Source organism: Anthonomus grandis, chromosome 6 (genome assembly GCF_022605725.1).
Source record: "Anthonomus grandis grandis chromosome 6, icAntGran1.3, whole genome shotgun sequence".
Classification (NCBI taxonomy): domain Eukaryota; kingdom Metazoa; phylum Arthropoda; class Insecta; order Coleoptera; family Curculionidae; genus Anthonomus; species Anthonomus grandis.
Genome location: NC_065551.1, coordinates 26,150,495 through 26,173,983, shown reverse-complemented (window position 1 = coordinate 26,173,983; position 23,489 = coordinate 26,150,495). Strand labels below are relative to the sequence as shown.

General features: G+C 28.7%; 1 protein-coding gene and 1 long non-coding RNA gene across 10 annotated transcripts in view; one reads left to right on the top strand and one right to left on the bottom strand.

The window, feature by feature from the left end:
* LOC126737927 (dual 3',5'-cyclic-AMP and -GMP phosphodiesterase 11) overlaps nt 1–23,489 on the bottom strand; it is a 192,024-nt gene that overhangs the window by 140,915 nt on the left and 27,620 nt on the right. The window lies entirely within an intron of this gene.
* Nucleotides 1–23,489, top strand: part of LOC126737933 (uncharacterized) — a 63,310-nt gene that overhangs the window by 38,651 nt on the left and 1,170 nt on the right. The window lies entirely within an intron of this gene.

Genomic DNA, 23,489 nt, shown 5'->3' with positions numbered 1-23,489 from the left:
CATAATTATTTTAAAATAATTAGTACAAAATTTAATTCTACTTTTTACCGCCAAATTTAACTCGTCATAAAAAGTTATATAATAAAAAAAAATAGTTCACAATATTAAAAATGCCTTTTAAAAAATCTTTATTAAGTTAAATGTTTACCGTTTTACCACAAATTGTTCAAAATTGTCTCTAAAATTGTTTTTCGATTAATATAAGCTCGGCGAATCCATGACAGTAGGAATCATTAAATCTCAAGAATTTGCAATGCGCTTTTTAAGTTCTTCCGGAGTATTTACTATTTTATCGTGATATATCAGCTCTATTATTTAAATAGCCCTACAGAAAAAAATCGCAAGGCGTTAAATCTGGTGAGCGAGGAGGCCAAGAAATGGGTCCATGGTGCCTTATCTATCTTCTCAAAAATTCTTTATTTAAATGTTTATATATTATTAAAGTACTATAACTATAAAATTTTCTTAGTAGTAATAGTTTACTTAATGCTTGAATATTGCATATTTTAAAGTTAAACACAAAATACGTTAATTTTCGACGAGAGAATCTTTCTTTATTGCTAATCGACGAAGATTAGCAATAATTATTAAGACGAAGCTAACAAATTTTTAAGTACTCAGTTATATTTTGCAAACATTTGCCTATATTTTAGTTACGCAATTAACATGCAACTATCGTTTAAATCGAGGTCAGATCGAAATTTATTACAATGAAAACGAATTCGAAGAACGAAATGGCCGGGTTCTACGAACAATCTAAGCCGAACTCGACACCAATATTTTTTACTTCTTCTCAGAATGGTACCTGATTTCCTATTGTTATGACTGGTTTGGACGTGTTTTACTGCGGTCACGATTTGACCCGAACAGGGCATGTTGAGGATAAATCAATAAAATAATGGTGCAAGTAGGAGTTTGTCGTAACGCTTTCTAAGCACTTGGTAATTTAATATTTAATAATTAAAATAAATAATACACCTAATACATGTTAAAACTCCCATAATAAAACACGTCTAATTAGTTTCGAAAGCATCTTAAACATTTTCAGCAGAAATTCCAGAAGGAGCAATTAGAGATGGATCAAAGGAGTGTGTTAACACTCGAGGAATTCTACAAGGCCTAACTCGCAAGGGTTGTCCTTTGTATGCAGTTTTATTTTGGTTAATAAACGTTTGAAATTTACCGTGTCTTGGAAAATATTTGATCCTATGTAGGCGTAGTAAAGCAGACTGTTTCCACTTTGTTTCAATTTAATGGAATGTAAGAATTATGCTGATATAAAGGAGAATTTTGCTATAAATAGCTCTATATACCAATATCTATATTCCAAATAAATGCTTGATGTTGAGAAAAGGGGAAGGGGTTTCTCGTATAAAAATATGTTAACTTTCCAAGCATATTTAATGTAAGATGTCGATTATCCAAGTATATTATTTTGTCGGTCAAAAAAATTTATATATAATTTTTTTTGCTTTATTCTGTTTTATTTTATTAAAAAGTGTTAACGTATAATATTTTAAATAAAATAAATGCATTAAAATTTTGGTTTTATTTAAAAAATAAAATTTTAACTAAATGATCTTTTTTAGTAAGAATTACTTACTATTCAGTTATAGGTACCTTGCTACTGTCCACAAAATATTTGATGCTGATAATTGAAAATTTTAGAATTTGAACAAACTATGTATATAAAATTTGCATAAATAAATATCTAAATAACAGATCTTAAATTATTAAATAGTTACCATTATTGGCAAAGTACTGGATTTCTAATTTTAGAAATGAATTTATTCATAATAACTTAGAGCGGCAATAATTGCGTAGGTTATTCTATATGAGAAATATTTATCATATTACATTTAGGCATTATCGATAGCTAGTTTAGATTATATTTATGGAAAAAAAATTATACACCCCAGATAAAAATATTGACGTCTTTTCTAACTCTTGGATCAACCCTCCATATGTCTAAAAAATAAAATATTTCCATTTTACACCCAATAATCATCATAAAATGAGTCTTTGTATAATATACTCATTTATATTAATATTTCTTAACAACCATCAGATTTTCCTTGTCTTCGTAGCTTCTAGCCGGACAGTTTTCAGAGTGATAGCTATGGATAAAAACCTGTTCAAGCGGCGATTAAATAATTATCATTTAGCAGTATTATAGGCGCCTCGGTAAAAACGTGATCGAAATGCCGGATTAAATATTGTAATAACGCGCGATCTGAATAATCTCATGCCTTGCGTGGGTTATTATCTTTTGCAAAATACTGCTTTAATTATTACGTACATTTTAATAGCTCGTGTTCAACTTGGCTGATACTGTTTTTGTTATGGTGCTTATAAGGGGTACGACTTTGTTAAACCATATGGTCTTTGTGATATTGACCTATAGAATTATATCTTTAAAAAAAATAATCTAATATAGCAGTATATTATAATACAATATATACACTTTTTCTATATTCATAAAAATAGCCACTGGGATGACCATAGCTTTCTAATAATGCAATTTCAAAAAAAAAAGCTGATTTTACTTAAAACTATAATCTTATCTTAATTATGTACTTAAAAACTTAATGCTTAGGTAAATTAACCATCATAGTAGATGATAATTTAATTTAAGTTATATTATTGTATGCAAATAAACCAAAAGATTTTACTAGAACTATAAATATCTAATTTTATGTTAACACAATTAAGACTTTATTTATTTCGTAAATTTAAAACTTCTCTTAATTATGTTGAAAAGTTAATTTATATCTAATAGATATTTTGACAAATAACCTGTCTCTGATAACATTTTTTTTTAACTTGCAGATATCTATAAGCCTTTCGCATGTTTTCCAAGCCAAATTGGAAAGTTTCCTAGTTTTCTTATTTTAAAATAAATATTTCTCTACGTTTTCCGCACTAAATAAATTACCAAGTTTGACAGAAATCAAGAAATCCTAAAGTTTTAAAGACAATTTATGAAAACTAATTTGTTCTAAATTTATTTTTTATATTTGTCTTTAAATTTTAGCCCTTGTAAAGTAAATAAAACTATACCTAGAAGACTTGGAAGCAAAATTTGAAAGTCAAGCAATCATAAAGAGAGGAAAATTTAAGGATTTTTGAACCCCGTTGCGTTTCTAGTCTAGATAAGCTTCGTTAATTGGTATTTTATGTTTTCGTCTTTATATAGCGGGTTGCTTAAAAGAAAGTCAAGCATTTTTTCAAATAGGCATATTTATGCCCTTATTTATAAGTTTTAATATATTAACTCTGTAGCACTATTATTAAAGTTTATTTATAAGCTTTTAGCCAGTTTTACTCAATACAGTTATGTCAATGTAATGCTTGAGCCATTTTGCCTAAACGTGTAAAAATTTATTTCATATAGAAAATATATGCCATATGCATTTAAGTTATGCACATTTTTTTTAAATTAAAAAGCCCAAATTAGGTTTATTTCAAAGTTTAGGGGGCAAATATGAAGTAAAAAGAATAAATTGGCAATGTTTGTTCAGCTACTCTTCAGTTACCCTTCAGTTATCCAAAAGTTGAAGAATTATCCCCGTTGCGGAAAACATATTCGTTAGTTTTATTTTTATTCCAATAATTATTTGATATTTTCGTTTCTATAAAGTGAATTGAATTAACTAGCACTTTTGGGGTTAAGGTTAAAGTCAATAAAATTATTTAAAAAAAATCAGAAAAAAATTTCAAGTTTTAACCTTTGCCTTTCACATTGGTATTTTCGTGTATATTTTATAGTAAGAAAACTTAAATGAGTTCTAATAATTTTATTAAACAAAATTAGTATTCCTAAGAATATTAAAATATGCAAAATTGCAAACCTCTCAATACGATTGTAGACTAACTATACTTTTGTTAATTACGATATAACCCCAATAAATAGTTCATATTCTCGACCTAAAGTAAATTAGTGTCGATAAGGTAAGTAATATTATTTTTGAATATAAAAAGCAAATTTTAAATTTAGATTTTTGAATAATTTAATTTACAGCTATTTTACTCAAGTAAGTAATCTTTTAGCTTTTTTATATAAAATAAAAGCAGGGAATATGAGCTGTTTCTCAAAAATAATGCTGGTACAAATTCATTTTAAATGCTGAATTAATTACAAATAAAAAAATTTAACCATTTAAGTTATACACTTTTCAATAAATCAAAATTAGATTTATTAGAGACCAAAGGAATAAAAAATTTAAAAAATATTAATAGAATGTTTTAAGGTTAGTTTGAAGTAAAGCAATGGCAAGAAAGTAAACTTTTGAACCACATCATAGTCGTAATTTATAGCTTGGGAATTGTCTTAGGAGAAGATTAAAGCAAAACTAATAAATTGTTGTTTTAAAGCTTTTTGAAATCTAGCATTTTTCTTGATCAGCTTAGTCTAAATTATTATGAAATGTTTTAAATTTCTTTATTTCTCGATGGCTTGATCTATTGTAGAGTAAAAACTTAAGCTACTATAATAATTGTAGTATAGCTTAATCATTAATTTTCTTTTATTTTATTTTTTTTTTGTTTAAAACCCAAGTACGACTTATAATTTTTAAATAAAAAATTAAGAAATATTTTATAAAGTACCTTGCCTTTTTATTATTAGTCAAGTATAAATACTATTTCAGTTTATCTCTTTTAATCATTGAAGGAAGAACATATAGGCTGAATCTTCTTCAATTTTATGCTGGTGCCATTTTATTTAAATATAAAGAAATTCATTTCTGCTTATCTAGAATATTTTCAGAATTAATAATTTAATAAAGTTTATAATAAAAAGAACTATTGATAAAAGATTTAAAAGCTAATTTTGGACTAATTAATTTTGTAAAAAAAGTGAATTTTCACAATTTTTATAGCAGATTTAGGAAAAAACTGCAGTATTCATCATATTTTCAAACCTAGATTATTACAAGTATTATTTGTTTCTTACAATTTCAATGAGATTATTCATTGTTGTTTAAATTGTCGTTGGGTTGGTTTTTCAAAAGTTCAATAAATCATTAAAAAATTATAATTAGTAATTAACCCATAATCTATAGCAAGAACTTTCGGCTATAGTTAGTAAAAATTCAATAAAGTTGAAAGATTTCTATCGTTCCTTATGAAGAAGGTCCCCAATAAATTTGAAAAAAAATAGCTACAAGCCAATGTTAAGATTTGACTATTTGACTTTATCCTTTAATACCTCTAAATAAATAAGAGCTTCTAAAGGTTTGCAAAAATCTTTGAAAAAAAATGAAAATCATTAGTGCTATTATTGAAATAATTACTGATCTTACCATATTAACTTTAGATTAATATTACCCAAATAACTTACCTCTTATTCCCAATGGAGGTAGGGAATACGACCTATGTTTCCTCCTTAAAAATACTGCTGCCATTTTGCTTAGACACGTAAACTTTCACTTTGTCATAGCTAGATTTATTTCAAAATAAAAAAAAAAAATTACCGTATCCATTTAAGTTATGCATATTTCATATTTTTTTTAGAAATATGATTAATTACTGAAACGCCCAAAAAGGGAATTTTTTATTATGAAAAAGGAAAGAAAATTCGCCGTAAAAGAGGTAAAAAACTCTTCAAACTGACAGCGAGTTCATGACTGTAATATAGCCCGGCATTTGTTCGAGGCTCGCGTTATCCCAAAATCTTAATTGCTTTTATAAAAGGACTGCTTTTAGCCGATATTTTACTAATTACGTCCATTTTGAGAAGGCCATCCCGCCATGTTCGTGTTGTCGATTGGTATAAGGGTTTTTGGTCATGAAAGTTATTATGAAATAGGGTCGTTTAATGGGTTAAAAATATGCAGAGGCGCTACATTCGAAACTAGTCAAATATAACTTTTATAAAGTCGAAAGAGCTATTAACACAAATGTAAATAGCTCCGCACGGAGCTATTTACCTGTGTGGCTATTAAGAAATAACTGTTTAAAAAGTGGCTGTTTTAAAAATACTGTAAAGGCTCATTGTTCTAATAAAACTTAATATAATATGCACGCCTATGGCCAAAAACAAATAAAAACCAATTATTTCCCAATAGCATAGTACATTAATAATTACAATGTCGATATATACAATAGAATAATTCATTGCAATATAGCCTGTTGTATCATTAGTAATGCATTGTGCACTACTTTTATTTACATTTTATTATTTATTTAATAATGGCTTATAGATACGGTCTTTTTTCTATATAAAACGAAGTGGAAAATATATTTTAAAATATTTAACATTACTCTTTTTGTTCGTTTCTCGTGCTTTATCACATTCATCAAAATTGGTTTTTAAGCCATAAAATTAAAAAAAAACAAATAAATATTTGCTTACATAACACGAACACCCACTCAAAGATAATTACGAAAAAAAAACATAAAACAATTCATTCATAAAAATATCTCTGTAGGAGTAATTTTGCAGTAAGCACACGCCTGTCAGACGCTTAAAGCATAAAATTTATTACACACATTAACAGGAAGTTGATGGGTGGGAGATGCATTTTTAATGTTAACTTAAAGTATTTTTTATTTGACATTATAAACTTAATTTAATACATTAGCGTTAGTAATACGACCTCTAGATTTCAATTAGGTAAAACATAATTATAGCTTCATTATAGGATTATAAAAGTACGTGTGTAAGGTTTATAGATAAATTGTAATTGCTCTTCAATTTCAAAAAAATAACCATTTAAATTATGCATTATACATGTTTTACCCTTTGGTAGCTTAGTGGCCATCAATAATAACGTATATGGTTAAGAATTCTAGTACATATTGTCAGCAAACTATACTAATTATTTTAAAAAATCACGTAATTAGCGGACTTGTTTTAAGATCTAAAGAAGGGCCAATATAATCTTTCTTATTGTTTTTTTAACAGCAATTTAATAATGGTATTTTTATATATCTTTCGTTTTTGGCCTCTGTATATTGATTTTGAAAATATTTTAAATTTTCTTTTATGAAAACATTTATATCAGCTTACTGTATTACAGAATTTTAAGCAAGTGACCACTAGGGTATTGTTTTTGATATCATTACCCAAAATCGCTGTTTTCAAAATTTCCTAAACATGATTTTTTTTTAATGAAATTTGTTGTTTGATGTTTTTGGATTTTTTAAGTCCCTACTATTATATGTTATTTTAAGGATAAAAAACAATTTTTTAAAATTAATTAGTATTTTTTGATTTTAATAAAAGTGTATATGGGTATAGTTTGATTATACTCTCTAACTTTACTCATATCTAGCCATAAAAGTTTTACATAATTTTTTGAACTTACAAAGGGTCAAAAACATGATTTTACCCTTAATAAATTATATTTTTATGAATATTCATTTTAATGTCCGGTCATTTTAATGTATATTATCATCATTGTTAATTAGATAACCTTTAATTTAGTCTGATGTCAAGGTCTCTTTTACTTTTTAAAAAGAAAAATTGAAACCTAATTCTACAGACTTGGACGAATAAAAATATAAAAGCAAAACATTAAAACCTAAGCATTTTTACAAGATCGAATTAAATATACAAGGTATATTATTATTAATTTTAATTAAATAACCTTTAATTCACTCTGATGTTAAGAGAAATGTAAACTGAATTCTACAGACTGTGACCAATAAAAAGACAACATTAAAACTAAGCATTTTTAGAAGATCCAAATAAATATGCAGGGTACTTACAAAAATCAGCTTACAAAAAATATCCATTTAAGTTATGCATTAGGCATAACTTAAATAAATAATATGATCAGTTCAATATGTGCTATTTTCTTTTTATTAGAAGAGATTATCTCTCTTAGTTTTTCTTTTTCTTATTATTTTTCTTTTACTTAATAGGCACATGCGAACCATTTCGTAAAAATACGACAACTTATTGATAAAGGACGCAAATTCAACAAAAAGATGTATCTATCCTTTGCTACGCCTTGTGATAATAGTGACAAGTGTGACTTAACCTTAACGTTAAAAGTGACTTCTTAACTTAACAGTAAAACACGCTAAAGTAAGACTTAATAACGTAGACTCAGAAACTTGCACAACTCAGATAGTGGTGAAACAAGGGTATATGCTATGTACTTCTTAGCAATGCGCATAGTATGAATGAGGGGTAAGATAAAAAAAAACAAAATGGGGACAGACGTACAATCTCAGATGTGACACATTGTAACATCAAATGAGGAAGAACTGGAAACGATCATGAATAGACTAGTAGACGCTAGTAGAACCTACACCTTAAAAGTCAAAAAATCTAAAACAAAACTGATGAATATAGACAGAGCAAATCCTAATCAACAGCAGATTCAAGGAATCGCGGGATACGAAGTGGTCGAAAAATTCAAAAACCTCGTATCAGCGATACTATAGGTTAATGCAAACCGAAAATTCGAAAGCCATTGGTAATAGCATGTTCTGAAACCACATGACTGAATGAAATATTTAGAAAGATACAAGCATAACTAAAAACACCAAACAAAGATTAATAAAAGTAGAGCAAAGTAGGAGAGTTACGGATCAGCTATTTGGCATTTGATATTTACCAATTATTAGCCAGTTTTAGACTTGGGTTACTGTTTCGGTTATACAGTCCAGAAGAAGGCAGGATGTTTAGATTGTAAAAAAATTATTGAGGAATGTAATATGGTGTGTGCCCTTTATAATTTAAGCAGATTAAATACCAATTAGTTTTAAATTATTAAAGAGAAGTAGTAATTAGTAAGGTTGAAGACCTGGAAACGGCAAGCAATTTGCTTGATGGTGCATATGTTAGAAATTTTATATTATGTTATATTTTCTATAAATACAAATCTTATATTTTTTTCAATTATTGTATCCTAAAATATTGATTAAATTACATGGCATTATTTCTAATTTATTTTAGACCCAATAAAAGAATAGTTTATTTGGATATTTTTTTTAAATGGTGGGGAACAATACGTCACACTTATCTGTCAAAGTTGTGAACCAAAAAGTAACCGCGGAGTATAATTTAAAAGCGGAAGTTAATGATTTGTTTACTATTATTGAAAGAAAAAAGCTATAAAATGCGTGAACATTTGTCTAAAAATTAATTAAACTATCCGTTTTTTTCTTTTAACTTAGTCGTTTCCCATAAGATTTTAAGGGATTTTCGTTTATTTCACAATGATCTACCATTAAATTTTGCACTGATTTACCACTGACATTTGTAAACGAAAATTTTAACCACGTTTTACGTGGTGATTTTAAATTGATTCTCAGATAATATAAGCCACTCCTAATAAGGTTCATTTAATTTGTATAGGATTTTCATAATAAAATACATAATTATTGTTTTGGAATTGATTCTTATATAGGAGTGATTTACAGTTGATTTATACATATATGATGTTGAAGTATGATTTTTAATATCTTTTTAAGTATTTTTTGGGATACTGGCTGTTCCTTATATATATAAAATTTTATTTATTTATTTATAAACGGCAAAGTCCAATTACAATTCTGTTAAACTTTTAAATTCACAAGAGCAATACGAAATAAATCATAAGAAAATCATTAAGTAATAATAATTAATAATGTCTAACCTAAGCTTACTAAAACCTGACGGAGGAATTTGTTATAGGTTTTAAAATTTGGAGAGATATTTTTACCAATTTCAAGCTGAAAATCGGCGTTAAACAATTAAAAAAGCAAACAAAGACAACATTTTTTTCAAACATTTTTCAACAATTTTTAAATGTAAGCATACCGACTTATGCTGCGTATACCATGGATTGCACATCGCACCGCTCAAACCGCTCAAACTTATAAATCATAGAAAAAATCTAAGGATTTTAAGTATAAGGTTAAAGATGCTTAAGAATTTATTCTCTATAATTTATATCAACTTATTTTTATCGCTGAATGAAAGAAGGTATCGCTATATCACTTTAACTTATTTCACAGACCTAATAATAGAATTATAAAGGCACATATATAAAAGTAAATAATTTCACAAAGTTCAATTAAAAATACAAGAGACTTAACTTATTTATCAGTTTTCTTTAAAAACCCCATTTAAGTTATGCATAATGCATAATTTAAATGGATATGAGGGTCGTTTTAATATTTATTATATTATTTTCAATAAGAAAACAAATTGCCATAAGTCTGGTCGATATACAGGTTGTAACGCTCGATTAACAGACACCGTCTAGCAGACCCGCGACTTCCTGGAGAGGCTCGCGAATAAAGTCGATGTCTGGCCGGATACCGTGGGCACCTTCCGGGCCGTGGGAATGTTATCGGACCGCTTTACTATACTTCGACTTTTATAAGAAGCGAGAACGTTGGCAATTTGCCACTAGGATGATTGTGTAAAATGATAAAAGCAATATTAATGATTAGAAAATGAATAAGAAACATCTGCTCCTTTACGAATATTTTTTTCATGTAACTTGGTCTACCAGTCCTAAAGATGCCGGTAATGTTGAATATACATGAGAACTAATAATAATAATGAATTCAATTTATTGATTTCCAAAAAATACAAAGAATGTGATTAGACGAGATCAATATAAATCATATATTACAAAGAAAACAAACAGCTATGTGGTTTTAGACTAGAACAGACCAGTCTATATATGGAAGCAGTATCTAGACTGGGCTAGATACTGCTTAGGCCTGTGTGCAAATAATAAAATGTTTTAGAAGAATAAAGTTATATGACCAGTACCACAAACAACTAGTAACAAATCTCGTTTAACAAAATGATTCCGATATCACCGTTATATATAATAAATAATACCTATCTAGTGTTAGTAAGCAACGTTGTATGTGAAGAATCTCTTAAAAAGTTCTTTTCGGTGGCAAGAAACACTAAGAGAACTTATATTTCGTAAATGCCGTTTGTGTACAACATTTCTAAATAAAATTTTTTTGCAAAGGTAACTGGGAGATTCAAATTTAATACCTATGTAATATATAAAAGCAAAATGTGTCTATTTTTTTGTTTTTTGATGTTAACCATATTAAGTCAGCCTAGTCTGCGTCCTTAATTTTATGAGAAATTTAATTTCTTCTCTGAATACCAAAAACTAAACACTAGCAGAACTTTTTTTCACCCTTAGTATAAGTTTAGACTCATTTTGATTTAAACAGCTACCAGTAGTAAGTAGCAAAGAATACCTTAGTGAGCCATATGGCCTTTTTTATTTTGAAAACTTATGATCAGAGAAACGACGGTCAGAGTCCACAATTAAGCCTATTGATTTTGATAAGTCTATTATTTATAATGTATTATTAGCTATATTTAAATTAAGCTAAATTCGAGCTATTGCTTTATGATGTTCGCTACCAAAGATCGTTACTAAAGATTTGGTGCTATTACATTTTAAGTTATGCACTCACGGAGTTTAAGTAGTTAGTTTTTAAGTTAGTTGCATTTGCTAGATCTTTAATCGGTATCGAGCAGTAAAGTTGTGTATCGATGAACATTGATGAAACTGAGATGTATATAATATAAAAAACAGGGGGCCAAGGATGCTTTCTTGAGGTACACATGCATTTACTTTTTCAATGTTTGATAATTTATTATCAAGGGCGACTTACTAAGAAAAAATCTAAAAAATTCAGCAGCACAATTTGAGAATTCAATAAAATTTAAAATTGATAGCAATATTTTATGGTTTAAAAGATCAAAAGCTTGTGACTAATCTATTAAAGCTTTTCGAAAGCAGAACTGCTTTACAGGTATAGATTGTATTTATAAAGAAAAATACGATCCTAAATTCAACTGTTTTCTCCAACATTTTTGATAATGTCAATAAAATACTTATAGATTCGGTGTCACCTACAGGAGAATTAATTTTATGTAAAGGTCGCATAAAAGCATGCTTCCATTAATCTGGAAAGTTTAAACGAAAAGAATACTTTAAACACTTATTAATTATGTGCATAATAAATGACAACAGAACAGCAAAATTTAATATTTATCTTGTCTGAACCAGATGCATTCGTTTTAACAACCTGTATAATTTGGATTATATTTTCAAGTTGTTTAATATCTTCGAATGAAAACAAATATTGAAAATAGGTATATAATTTTGTTTTGAGTATAGAAATTTAAAATAGATTTCTTTGGAAACAGAGCAGCATTTGCAGAAACAAATGATTTATTAATAGTATCTATGTTTATCAAATAAGGCGGAATTTCAAAATTTTTGTCCCTATAGTTGAATTTAATCTTTTAGGTTCACTTAATTTTTCTTTTATGCTACAGTTTCAAAATTTGTTATATATGCAATGTTTGTTCTCTATCCGTACAGTAAAAGTAGTGTAATTTTGCAGTTGTTTATAGTATTAATAATGATTATTGTTCCTAGATAAATTAAATTTGGATAGACCTTTATTTCTAACTTTCTGAAATAGTTTTATATTGTCCGGTATACAGAGAGCATACTTGTAGTTTCGGTTACGTTTAAAAGTTTTAATTGGGGTATGGATATCAAACAATAATAAAATGCCACTGCAAAGAAATTCAATTTTCTTAGCTATGTCAACAATATCATAAATATTCTGCCAAGCAAAGCTTTGAAAATCATTATTGAAATGGGCCCAATTTATACTTATAAATGACCTAAAGGTAAATGAGATCGATGCAAGATTCACACTAATAATGTAAAGTTTTGTATAAAATGTGATGTTTGAAAAAATTTGGTTAATAAGTGATTATTAGCTTTAATTAGCTGATTTAAACCAGAGGCTTTACTAGCTACTGAGTCTAAACATTCGATAGAGTTGTTACGCGAATTTAAGTATCTTACATTAGAATATGCCAGAAAATAATTAAAATTTATATCACGGGGTCTATAAAATGTTGCCTAAGATAACATTTTTAGTATGTAGAGGAAGTTTAATCCTCATGCTTTCTACATATTTACAAATATAAATTTTATTTGTATATTAATGTAAAATGCAATTGTATCGATATTCTTACGCTGCCAAATTTTAGTTAAAACTACTATATCCATCAAAACATCAAAATTATACAAAAGGGACGTTATATTTATGTGAGCCATATATAGTGTCAAGAGGCTAAAGGGCTAATTGATAATCAATAGTACGATAAAGGTATAAGGGATTTAATCTCAAAAGTTTTTTGCGCTTTTCGTAAAGTAATTGTAATTGGGCATGTGTCTTTTATAATGGGTCATCAACCATTTATATAGTAAGTTAGTGGTTTCTTAAGGCGAATATATAATAAATTGACCTTGGATTCTGCGACTGTATCATAAGGGATGTTCATTATTGCTTGCAAGGACTGTATAAAGTTTCCATTTGACAGGTTATAAGGTATGATGTAAATCACATGTAAAAAAACTAATTTAAGGCAAGCTGCAAAAACATCTTTTACTCTCAAATTAAAATTCATCACATAAGATACCGAATTTTTCTATGAGCTTTTGGCGAAGAAAGTTAAAGTGGAAAAATAATATTATTCGACCTCAATACTCAAACATGAATTCTATTAAAAAGTTCTAATTTCTCTTGTGAACAAAGTTCTAAATGAGTCTGTGAAAAGTAATTTAGTTCTATTTTCTTTCTGCAAACGAGAAAACTCAAAGTAAAAATGGATGAAGTTAATTATTAAATTCTTGCTTAAATGATGCTTCCTCACTTTGTTCCGCCTAATGAATAAAGATGAACATGTGAATAACATTATTTTTCTGCACTAAAATTTAGAATGTTTTTTATAGTTAATTTGGCTTACAGATCTAGGCTGTAGTAGTTTTACTTATTAGGGGCTTTTATCTAAGTTTTATAAGTTATATGATTATAATTTTATGGTTTCATGTTTTTATTTTTTAAAGTCCACTAAGCATATTACAAGGATTTCATAAAATTCTATAGTGGTACCTTTATCCAGAAGCCATAAAAATTAGACAAATTATTTGAATTATTAATAAAAAAAAATTATTAAACAAAAGAGGAATGAAAAAATTAAAAAAATTCATGTACTGTTCCCTGGTAGTTTAGGGTTAGTTTTTTGATGATACAGCTCTTTTCTGGTATCACGAAGTTCAAATAAGTTATTGTAGAAAAGGTTGATATTACCAAAGAATAGTGTGTAACTAGAAGATGTCTCTATAATATTGATGAGAACCACGTTCTCATAGCATGGCCCTAGCATTGGCATATAATTTCTTCAAAATAATGTGCAGTTAAAAATGTAGAGTATGAATTTAAAAATAAAGTTTCTGGTAAGTATCAGTTGATAATATATATATATATATATATATTAGCTATCCACAAAAAATATTAGTGTTCCACTGACTTTTGAGGAATTATTCCAAACCTTCTTTATTAAATCACTTTTGCATACTAGCCATTATATTAATTAAGTACATGCTCTTCTCTTGCTAAATTATTACCTTGTATGATCTGTAATTATATAATTGAAAACGAATAAGTTCACAACGAAGAGGAAACACAAATTAAGACAATTTCGTAGTCTAGACATTGCGGAAGGAAATAGTTTACTAAAATTTTTGGGTGATAAAACCAAAACTATTAAATCGCCCACTCAAAGTTTATCAAATGTTAAATTTTCAATGAACTTACTGCAGTAACTGGAGCTATTTGATTTATTAATCTTAGAATTAGCCTAAGCTCATGTTCCAGTAAATGCATAAGGGACATAGGATTTATGATTTTATCTGGAAGCCAGGCAAAGTAAATCTCAATGAGACTATTAGAATTGTTGCAAAAAAATTAAAAGAAAATAAAAAAATTAGAAGAACCACTAAAAAAAATATTTTTATCTAATAAAGATTTTGAAAGAGCCCCAAAACAAGGAAGTTGATAAAACAAAAAACAAGAAGATCTGATGATGAATAAGAGAAATGAGAAAGCAATAAAGACAGGAATGATTAAAAAAATTGACAAGGCTTTGAAATAGAATAAGACTAACCTAGAGATTACAAGAGATTTTCTTCTCCTTTCTTTTTCTAGCATAATTTAAATGAAACTCAACAAGATGTAAATGCAATATTCTGACTAAGGTTTTTTTATTGCTTTAAAATTCTTCTTTTGACGCATAGAAAAAGGTACTCGGCGACTAAATCTGTGAAGTATTATAGGAAAATTAAACATTTTATCATACAATTTTTTCCAATATTGGATCCACGGTCTTTAGAAGAGAAAGCCAAAATTGTTCTGAAAATGTTTCTTTTAAGAACTGAATGTTGCTACTATGGTGCATTACGAACTTACTACTAATGGTAATGTGTTTTGAATAGGAAGTTTAGCTTTAGTTTGTGCTCTCTAAAATTTAAAACTGACTAGGTAATATCGATTTTTTAAAAGTGTTTTCATTTTGTGTCTTCAATGCAGAAGTAGTGATTCAATATTTTGAAGCTTAAGGTATTTTATGAGGAAAGTAATCTAGAAGACGTGTATTTATCCTTCAAAAACTGATGCAACTTTAGTTGAAGTGCAGTTTTCGTTTATTTTGAATTATTCAAAAATGTTGAGACAATTGCAGCTGACTTAGGCTTAAGAATGAAAATACTTTGCTATGTACCTATTTTAGACTCCCTTCCTCCATTGTGGTATTTTGAAGCAATTTGATGTATGACATGTACACTTTAATCAAAGAGGTTTTCAATTAGAGCCAGTTAAAAACCAACTTTTTTCAACTTTAAAATGCTACAGATTTAAAACTATTCGTTGTAGGATAAAATGATTCTCACTTCTCACATTCCTATCTTAACTTAGTAAGATCTATCTGATGACATATATTATTATACAACAATTGAAAAAACCCAAATTTCAACTGCCTCTAATTTAGAAACTACTTGAGTAAAGATGACATGCATGGCATCAAGCTTCTTAGAATTTTACGAAGAATATAAAAATCAAATACTATATATAGTCTTCCATTCAAAAAAAGCTAAATTTCTACTGCCATACCTTTTGTGAACACCCTGCATAAGTCAAAACAATTTTAATATGTAGATTTTTCCTTCCCCCATATAAAAAAAAATTTCCTTACTTCCAAAATATAGCTACAATGGAAGAAGGGAGTACTAAATGAACATGCTTTATGTCTTAAAGGTAGTCCTAAAATAAATAATATATTTATAAATAAATAATAGAAAGAGGTACTAATTTACTAACTTTTCTCTTAAAATGTAAATTTTACTGGTTACCTGGGTATTTCTAGATATGTTTTATTCTTAGATATTATGACCGCCATCTTCTTTTTTTAGCATTATCTATTCAGCTCACAACAATGTTAAACAGAAAAACATAACTACTCATTAAAAAATATTTTTTAATAAATACTTATATCTGACAATGGTAAATAATTATTTTTTGTTTAAACTTCCAAATAAACCCCGACCGTGGTTTTTTTTATTATAAGGCATAAACCTTGCTTTAAAATCCTTCTTTTGACGCATAACAAAACCGTCTCGAGTGGTAGATCTATGAGGTATTGTAGGAAAATCATAGATTTTGGCGTAAAGATTGTTTTCTTCAAATATTGGTTCCACGGTGTTTAATGCAGAAAGCCCGAATTGATTTGAAAGATTCTCTTTTAAGAACCAAGTGGTGTTGGTGAAAAGATTGGACGTTGTTTCTGGGTATTGCACTTCTGATGTATTAAGTGAAAAACTGGCTGCTAATGGTACTGAATTTTGAACAGGGACTTCAGGTTTTATAGATTGTGGATGTGAAACTCCTGAAATTGTATGGATCGACTTATTTTTGCAAGACTTCTGGTTAGAGCTTATTACTTCTTCGCTAATTATTGGAAGCTGACAAGGCATAACACATTTTCTAAAAGTGTTTTGATCTGGCTGCGTAAATGTCTTTAATAAAGAAGTAGTGATTAAACCTTTTGAAGTTGAAGGAACACTTGATGCTTGATAAAAGGTTTGATGAAAAGAGCAATTATTCATTTCTTTTTCTTGAGAAACTGATGAAACAGTTGATGAATTACGTACATTTTCATTTATTTTTACCTTTTCGATTACGGGCAATACTTGTACATCCATTTTTTTGGCTAAGCATGTTTGTTTTAATTGATTTAACAAGGTGCTTACAGTTTCCTTGTTGTTTTGCATAATCTGACCTGCTGCAGGATGAACAGATTGATTTTTTTGACAGCAAAATTTATTTTTTATTAAGCACTGAGAGTAGCTTTTACGTTTATCTATTTGATAATGTTTCCAGCGAGTTTCTTCAAATGATTCCTGTGCTGTTTGTTCCAACCACAGTGATACTCCGCTTTTAGTTCGTCTTGCGTCTGGCAAATCTTCCAGGTATTCTGGCGAGTGCCGAGTCCCAGATCTCTTTAATGGTGGAAAATGACACGAATAATCGTCAACGTGCTCGTCAGAAAGACTTTCAAAAAGTTTATTTTGGGGTGACTTTTTTGGAATTTCAGGTAAAGCACGGTCAGGTTTTTTGGAAATGCGGCATACTCTTTTGACTGTTAGGGACATGCTTACACGAATTCCGGTGAACAAATTATAATGACACGTACAATTTTTAAAAGCTGATTTTAAATATGTTTAGAATTTTTAAATGGAAGGACGTTACTTTAAAATATAACCATAATTTTGACAACTGTCTGATATACCCAAATAAACAAACCTTTACTGCTACCTTAACTCTCGTTTATTGTTACTGCATTAGATCGGGTAAACAAAGTTACTTTTAAAACTAGTGGATATAGAGTACATAAATCTTCGTCAGATTCAGCTGCGTTATTCCCATCTTCTCTAAAAGCATTTTCTGGTTATTTAATGGAGGACATCTATTCCAAGTATAAAAACAAATAAGAATGTAATCGGTATCATTATTGTCGCTCGGCTCTATTCCCCAAGGCATTCCCGGCAATATAAGATCAGTTCGGGCAGCAGATTAATGACGACCTAGTTCGTTTTGTTTTACTCCGCTCTGCTCACTTTTCTAGAAAAAATAATGGGTAGAAATCCGTCACTGCTAATAGAATATCTTACAGCATAGAATGGGTGTCATTTATATTTTGCAGTTTAGTTCTTACTCGAACGTAGATATTTAGCTGAAGGTAAATAGATGAGTTAATAGATTAATTTTACATCACCAAAGTATTTTTCTTCTATCTATTGTCTTTCACCTGCAGGTCTGTGTATTTTGAGGGCCTTATGGTATGTAGTATATATTATAGTTTATTGTAACAAATTATCATTTTTTCAAAGTGATTTCTCAGTAATAAATTATTTGATATGAATTAAGTACTGTCGCTAGATCTCAAACTGCATATGTATTACTGAAGAAATTAGTGAGAATTTAGTGCTTCTGCTTCCTTCGAAAAATTATTGAATATTGAGTCATGGATTTTTAGATAATGGAGATAAGTGGTGTGGGGAAAGAATATTTTCGTTATTAGAGAATATTCTGGCCACAAACTTAAGCAGTTACATAAAGACAAATCTGTAAAATAGCAATAATGAAGAAGTAAAAACTTAAACAAGAATCAGTTTGGATACTAGAGCTATTAGGCTAAATCTTCCCTAGCTCTGTTCTCTAAGAAGAACTAAATAAAATATGCGTTTTGAGAGACTTATTCCAACTATCTTAAATTACAAGATAGATGGTGTCAAAAGACTAGAAATTTTACCACAATCTTATAAAGCCGATCATATTAACAAATAAGTATTAATATATGTGATTACGAATAATCAAAAGAGACTTGTTCTTACCAGTTTTAAATAAAATTAATAATTAAGTGTAGTTATTAAATTTAAAAATTGCTGCGCGATGCATTCTAGATCCTTTATAATATCCCAGACTGAGATGGCTATAAAATAATGAAAAAAATTAACTTTTCCTACTTTTAGGATAAATTGTGAATAAACTTTGAAAGTAAATTTAATTAAATATAATCATGGCATCAAGAAGAAGAAGAAGAAGAACAAGAAAAGGAAGAACAATATTTTCAATTTAATGTGATGTGATCCTTTTACTCTTGTACAGGGTTAAGGGCATAAAATTAATAATTCTAAAAAAATTGGTCACTGTGTCATTTGGTATGGAATATAAAATATTAAATTTACCAATAAAATCTGCATGAGATCTAAAGTCTAGATGAGATCGGAGACTAGAATTTCGAGATCGAAAGTCTAGTCTCCTCAGAACTTTAACAGAAGTAGTTCCTATATTAATCCAGTATATATCCAATAATCTCGATGTCATGTTTCGTAAAAAGTGAAGTTTTTTGTATGTAAAGAACCAGTCAAAAATGCTTAAAAACTGATTTTTACCAATTTTTTGACAAATATAAACTAAAGAGACCAAACTAAACGAAAAATGAAAACCAAACTAAAGAAGATTACAATAAAAAAGTTTACTGACAGACGAGCAGGTAGAAGTTGTTACACATGTAAGAAGTTAGTAAATTTTAATTACAACAGTTGCCAAGTAGGAACTTAACTACGTCACTGGCTTGTTTCCACTATCATTACATTTTACATGCTCGATCTGTCTGATGAATGCACAATGTATGCGGTATGAGTTTGGAAAGTTGTAGCCAGCGGCTGTTTGAACATATAATAGAAAAATTATCGGCATAAGAAAGAAAGCTTCTTTTTAATTCTAGTTTAGCTAATAACTAGACTAATATTAGAGATTTTATTTTCTAAATAGGTCAAGAATTTCTAATACATTAATATTGAAATTGTATATATTTCTCAATGTCTTTTCTTAAAATCAAACACAATAAATCCCTGACACAAAACGCAGAATCTGCTGTTAATAGCCCTTAAAAACTTTAAGAAAGAATCTCCAAGGTTCTCTATTTTCAGATCCATTAAATGTATCTCCGATTGTTGCAGGCAAAACTCCTTGAAAGTAAGTTCTAAAGTTAAACATCGACTGTCTCTGGTTTTGGCCTTCCTCTAAAACCTCCAAAAGCTTCACGGCCCCTTGTTATCGTGATTTCACGTCGAACGTCTGTGTTTTGTGTTTTCTGTAAGGGACGGATTTACGTTTACCCTTTTAGTTAAAGTTTTTGGTTTAATTAGGTTCAAGTTACGAAGGAGTATTTGAAAAAGATAAATAGGCATGTTTATTTTTTAGCATTAGTTCATCAAGATATTATTAGGCGGATAATTATTATTATGCGAGGAAACGATTTTAGTATTTGCTTATTTTCAGGAAATTTAAAATATGCCTTTAATTCTCAAATATTAAAATTTATTTGTTTTAGTTTTTATTTTAATGCAAAAACAGCAAGAACATTTTGTAATAAATTTCAGTATCATTTAGTATAATTTTTTTTAAGACAAAACTAATTCAGTTGGTAAAATTTCCAAATTAAAAAATATTTCCAGTGAGTGTAAAAAAAAAATATTTTTTAAATTTTAGTAAAGCCACTACTTTCTACCGCATGTGGCAACACTGCTTGGCCGATCAGCCCCGAGTTTTAACGGATTGGTCAAACTCCAAACCTTCTCAATAGAGACTTACGCAGTAGGCGCATGCGCAACTTGGAGCAACCGTTGTTTTTAAATTGAATTAAAACAGGACTTGATTAAAAGAGTAGAATACACATTTGAATTAAGGAGCATATTTTAAATGAGTAATAGATTTTCTTTTTAATTCCAGCGGTGCTTCTACTTCCTGTATCGTTGCCGTCATATTTTGATATTTTTCTCAATATGGCCTTTTTAATAGGGCAGTGATCATATCATAAAGTTATAAATAACTTATTTCAGTAGGGTGTTTTTTTCAATTTCAACATGAATATTAATATACAAAGAGTAAGAGGTTATACAAAGCGTACTAGTTCAGGATTTGAAAGATTCTCTTTACAGAAATAAGTGCTATTTATAAAAAGGCTATGTGATGTTTCTGGATGTTGCAGCTATGATGCATTAGGTGAATAACTGATGATAAACTAATGATCCCAGACAGCACAAATCCATCCAATGGACATATAAAGATTCCTCTTTTTTCAAATATAAAGGTCAAGTGGATATCCATTTGATTTCTGAACAAAGAAAAAAATCTATAGGATCATACAAATGTCACAAACTTTATCGGCCATAGGACCAATAAATACAATTTTCCTTATTCATATTCAAGATATCCAAATAACTACGAGACAATTTAGATACGAGACAATTAGAGGTTCAACTATAGCAAAAAGTCTAATGGACGTCCATACAGTAGCGAAAGAGGTACATGAAATGGTAAAACCATGGTTCTCATTTTAAACATATTGCAATTATCCAATGTCCAATAGCTTTTATTATTGTTTTACTAATGACTTTTTATTTTACTGAAGCCTTAGGCCTTGACTTAATTATTTCGTCCAATATATTCATTAAAATTAACAGTTTAACTGTTTATTAAAAGAGATGAACGTCTAATGAATCTAGAAAAATAGGAGTCCTGTAAAGTTTTCTTTATGTTCGTCCAATAGCCTTTCACTTTTTTTCAATCCACAAGCTTAAAATTTACCTAAATCCATAATATGCCCGATACATTTTTTAAGAAAAGAAAAATGTTTAACAGATCTATAAAAATACGAGTTCAATGGCTTTTCATCAGTTCCTTAGTATTTTCTAAAATCAGGAGACATCTTTCGACCAATCATGAGTGTCTGATCTACCTATGAAAATATGAGCCCAATGGTGTCTCATATTCGACCTAGGAAAACTATAACCATATTTTTCAACGGTCAATAAAATTCCATTGAATAAAGATAATTTAAAATCCATTGGCTTGTAAAAAAAATTTATATCCAAAAAATATCCATAACTAATCCTTGGACATTTCGACCTAGTTTGAACCAATGTAGGACATCCATTGGAGGATGTGTGCTGTTAGGTATGATACTGGATTTTGAACAGGAACTTTATGGACTTTATTATGATCGTGAAACTCTTGAAATTGTATGGATAGATTTATTTTTGACTTCTGGTTGGAATTTATTAATTCTTTGCCAAATATAGGAAGCCGACGAGGTATAACACATTTTCTAAAACTGTTCTAATTTGGCCGTGTAAATGTCTTTAATCAAGCTAATAAAGGGATTAGGCCATTTGGAGCTGAAGGAATCATTAATGCTTCATAATAGGCGTGACTAAGAGCATAAGTATTTATATCTTTGCCTTTAGAAATGGATGAAATTTTTTTTACTTGTAAGTAATATTGGTGCATCCATTTTTTGACTAAACAAGTTAGCTTTAATTGATCTAACAAAGCTTTTGCAGTTTTCTTGTTGTTTTGCATAATATGGCCTGCTAGCAGGGTTAACAATTTGATTTTTTTGATACAATTTATGCAAAATCTATTCTTTATCAAACACTGAGAATAGCTCCTACATTTATCTAATTAATAGTGTTTCTAGTGAGTTTATTCAAACGAGTCTCATGTTCTGCTTGTTCCAACCACAGTAATACTGAATCAAATAGTAAAATTCCCAAATTAACAAATATTTTAAGTGCGTGTAATAAAAAATCATTTTTAAATTTCAGCACAATCACTATTTTTACATCGTATTGATAGAAATGAAAATTAGAGGGTAGTAGTGAAAGATGATTTATCCACTATGGTGGTCTATAGGCTGAATTGACTTATAAGATACATGATTTAATTTAAATATTAAAATACACAAATTTAAATTACGAAGTATTTTGAGTAATAATTTTTTTTTTTAATTCCATGAATACTTCCTGTCTCATGTGGCAACCCTGCTAGCTCGATAAGCCACGAGTCATGACGAGTTTATTTCAATAGTCTGCTCTCTACTTGCGTGATACGCTTATAATATAAAAAAAGAAGCGCTGTTGTCGCATTTTGCCATTTTTTTCAGCGACGGTAGATAAAGTTATGGATAGCTTATCAAATTTGGTAATCTAAAGGGATAATTTTTTTATAAAATGATACAGTATACAATAACAGAGAATAAAAAAGTTACAATAAAATCTAACATGTTCATACTACAAAAGATCCAGATCATCAGAACTAAGATCTAGGATAACTACGTTATCCTATATTATGAGAGGTCTGTGACCTAAATATGACTTGAAAATTATGCCGTTAAACCGCAGGCGTCATAATGATACCAGAGATATGGAAACTTAAATCTTAATGTTATAATCTATTTTAAATAGGTAGAGCGTAATGAAACGTTATAAACAATGCGTAAGGGACACAGAGTGAAACTTGAGGAATGTACGCTACTTCCATACTTTGCATTGCGCAATTAATTTTTTTTTACGGAATGCAGTTATCCATCCTATTGTTATCCATCGGATATATACTAAAAATGGTAAGACGAAAGGGGTAGGGAACCTTACTATAAATTAAGCATAATATAAGTATTTTAAGTTTATTGAAGGTTATTAAAATATAAATAATAATGAAATAAAGAGAATGAACTTTTTTTCTAACTGCACGTTTAGTGTCTTCATCAAGGACTCTGGCTGGTCCTCCTGTACTAT